Source organism: Lactuca virosa, chromosome 5 (assembly GCF_052849685.1).
Source record: "Lactuca virosa cultivar CGN04683 chromosome 5, Lactuca_virosa_CGN04683_v6, whole genome shotgun sequence".
Lineage (NCBI taxonomy): Eukaryota > Viridiplantae > Streptophyta > Magnoliopsida > Asterales > Asteraceae > Lactuca > Lactuca virosa.
The window spans coordinates 386,481,270-386,484,917 of record NC_136430.1 but is presented as its reverse complement, the minus strand read 5'-3'; the positions used below and the strand labels follow the sequence as shown (position 1 = coordinate 386,484,917).

At 32.5% G+C, this 3,648-nt stretch overlaps 1 pseudogene; it reads right to left on the bottom strand.

Annotated features, from left to right (window-relative positions):
• Nucleotides 1-605: 605 nt before the first annotated feature.
• Nucleotides 606-2,149, bottom strand: LOC145111838 (E3 ubiquitin-protein ligase ATL42 pseudogene; annotated as a pseudogene).
• Nucleotides 2,150-3,648: the final 1,499 nt, after the last annotated feature.

Genomic DNA, 3,648 nt, shown 5'->3' with positions numbered 1-3,648 from the left:
CATTTTGGTTTTTCTAAAAATCCAAGTTTTTTAACAAATTTATCCATTTGTGTTTTATTAATATTACAAAATACCGATAGAGTTGATTTTTTTTTTTAATTTGTTTTACTGAAAACTATCTTAAACATGCTATATATATTATGAATAAGAGTTATGAAGTCATGTAAGAAATTATGTAGTCATGTTAGAAATTATCTTGTCATTGTTGTCATTGTTTATTGAAAATAAAATTAATATTTGTTTTTTTAATCAAAAGAGTTTTTAAAAAAGAGAACATGTTTGTAGATCAGGTTAGCAATCAGCTAAAATCAAGGGAACAGACTCAAAAGATAACAACGCTAACAGTACTCAAGCTTTAATAATTTATTTGATCCCAAACCAACGTTTTAGCTCTATGTTATCAGTTTATCCCCTTTAATAAAATAATTATTTACTTATTTGTAATTAATTTTTTCTTTTGAAACCATAATTCTTATTTAATTATAAATTTATAATTAACGAATATTGATTCTGAAAGTAGAAATTAACTTATTAGTAATCAGATTTAATCATACAAAATATAATTAATTTAAACATCTTAAATCAACTAGCCACAAAATTATAATAAAACACATGTAAGGTACGTAATACAACTAACAAGAGCAATATATTAGGACACTTTACAACTAAAAATAATAAAAAAGGTTATTAATTTCTGTAAAATGTGTAAAATCTAAAGAAATCTCTACAAAAAAGTATATAACTTTTTTTTCTTTTATAACATGTGGTGAGAACCATGAAAATTAGCTCTTCGATCAAAATTAAACTTGTGATTTCGTGTTAACCTGTAGCTGTTGATCTCGATTAGCAAACCAGTGAACTGTTCTTCTAGCAATTGGTAGCCATAATCTCTTTAATCTCTCTTCTTTAGCACTAATTTCTCCGAAATTACCTACCTCGTTGCTTGATTCAACACCAAGAAATCTTGGATGAACGATGATTTCCGACATAGACCGTTGAGAAACGAGTTTCGCAGATTTCATATCTGACTCTCCATTGGAAAATTTCTTGATTTTCTTCTCGAATTCTCTTTTTCGTTTAAGTTCTTCTTTGATTTTGATCACTTGATGATCATGATCATCAGTTTGATCGTTTCCATCTGTTTTAACAGTAGGGTAACTATCCAAAGTGTTGTTCGACATGGGAGCAACAGTTTCTTGATCACCATGACGACCAGGTACCTTGTTTGACAAAGAAGTTATCATCTCGGATTTCAAAAACAAAAGATCAGATGAGTTCAAATTGCTCCATCTGCTCTTCATCATTCGATCATAATCATAATCAGATATAATGATTCGATGATTAAACTTATGCAAGATGTCTTCATCTTCCAAGATGTCTTGATCCTTCATTTCGTGTTCCATTTTCCCATAACTTCTTTGACTTCCAAATCGTGTGGACCCTTCCCTCTCGATGAACAGTCCCAGGTTTGAATCTTCTCGCGTTCGATCAGAATTTAAAAACCTTAAACTACTCGAATTTGCAAAAAGCATTGCATCCTCTTCGCTTACTTTACACCTACAAAGTGGACACCCAGAGTGTTGCTCGAGCCATTGATCCACACAATCGATATGAAACGCGTGTTTGCATTTGGGCAACAATCTAAGAATCTCTATGTCTTCAAATTTTGACAAACAGATAGAACATTCCAAGCCGTTTCTCCATCCTTTTAAGGTAGAAAACCGGAAAAACGGCAGTGATTGGATCACAGTTTTATCGATGCCGGAAACCCTGGAGAGTGGTCGAGGTAACTCACCCAAGTTTTCTTGATTCAAGTACCGAAGAGACGACGGTCTGTGACAACATTTTGCGTAAACCAAGAGCATAAATGTTAAAGCGAACATGATGGCAAGAACTCCGATGACAACTGCTAAGCTTGGCTGGAAATTTGTGGCGGTATCCGGTGAATCTGAAAGATCATCCGCTGGAGAAGAAGAAAAGGATTGTGAGTTTGTTGGATGAGGGGAGATGATGATGACTAATATGATGATCAGCAGAAGTTTCTTTGGTTGGGCCACAGGAATTTCTGGAAACTCCGGTAACCTACTTGCCGGAATGTTCATGGCTTTGTTGTACAGAGGGTTAAGTGTCATTCGGTTTAGTTATAGCCTTTCTTGAGACCCAAAAAATTATATATTTTATATAATGAGAAGGTAAATATATAATTAAACATATTCAATAAATTAAAATTAATCGGTTTTATATGTAATCAAAGTATTTTCCATTAAAACACATTCTCATTGCACTAAAAGAAAGGTGGGCATTAACGACGTCGCCTTTAGCGGCGACCCAAGGCATTAGCGGCGACATGTAATTGACGTGTTACATGTCGCCGTTAATGTTTTGCGTTGCAGCTAAATGCGTCGCCGCTAATTCCCTCAGAATAGCGATCCGCGTCAAATGAGCCCTGTCCGTTCGGTCTGTTTTAAATCCAAGGGTTGTAACGGCCTAAAAAAAGGCGCTGACTTTTCCCTCCAGACATGTCGCCGCTAATACCCGTCGCCGCTAAAGGTCTTTACAGATAACCCCCGTCTTCGTTCGTTCCTGTGTTTATCATCTGCCTCTTCTCTTTAAATCCTCCCAGCCGAACTCCCAACGGACTGCGACCGTTAAACGCCGCCAGACGCCACTTGCTACCAAAACTTGCCGCCGGCCAAACCTCCTCCATTACCGGCGACTAAGAACTCCATTACCGGCGACGAAGAGGGCGACGACACAGCTAGAATTCGCAAAATTTGACGATTTAAGGTCGAATTTCTTCCGTATTTTCTATTGTACTTTTGTTTTGATGTTATTTTTAGTGATGGAAGTGTTTATGCATTTTGTTTGGTTGAGTGATTATATATGCATTTTGAGTGATTATATATGTTTTCTCAGATTTATGCAACCTATTTGTTTGATTTTGTATTTATATATGTATACATTTGTATGAAATTGAAATTGGATGTCTAAAATTGTAGGTGCTATAAGGTATGGTTGTATGAAACTAGATGTATTGCTTAATTGTTTGATGTATTGTATGCTTAATTGTGTGAAATTGGAATATGAAAGTTGTATCGTATGTCTAACATGAAATGAAAATTGGAATTGAATGTATTGTATACATATATGATTATGTGATATTTAAGTTTAATAGTTTGGTGTATATAAGATGAAGTGTTAAAGTTCTTAATTGATAACTTATAGTTTTTGTATTTAGATGCTATTGTTTGTATTGTAAAGTGCTTAATTGATAAGTTAAAGTGTTCGATAAGTTGAAGTGGTTGTATTTACAAGTATGATTGTATTATATGTGTATTATGTCTTTATTATCTTATTAATTTGGTTTCAAAGTGCTTAATTTTGTTAGTGACTTAATGTTGGTCATTACAACTTTAGCTTAATTAGGATATTAATAGCAACGTACTTTTAGTAATGTTAAACTAATTATAAAATAAAGTTAAATTAATTTTTAAAAAATCAATAAAAAGAAAATATTAAATTAATTGTAAAATCAAATTATATTAGTTTTAAAATCAAATTAATATTAATATTAAAATAAAATAAAGTAAATTATAAAAGCAAATTAAATTAATTTAAAAAAAACTAATAACAAAAAAGAAAATATTA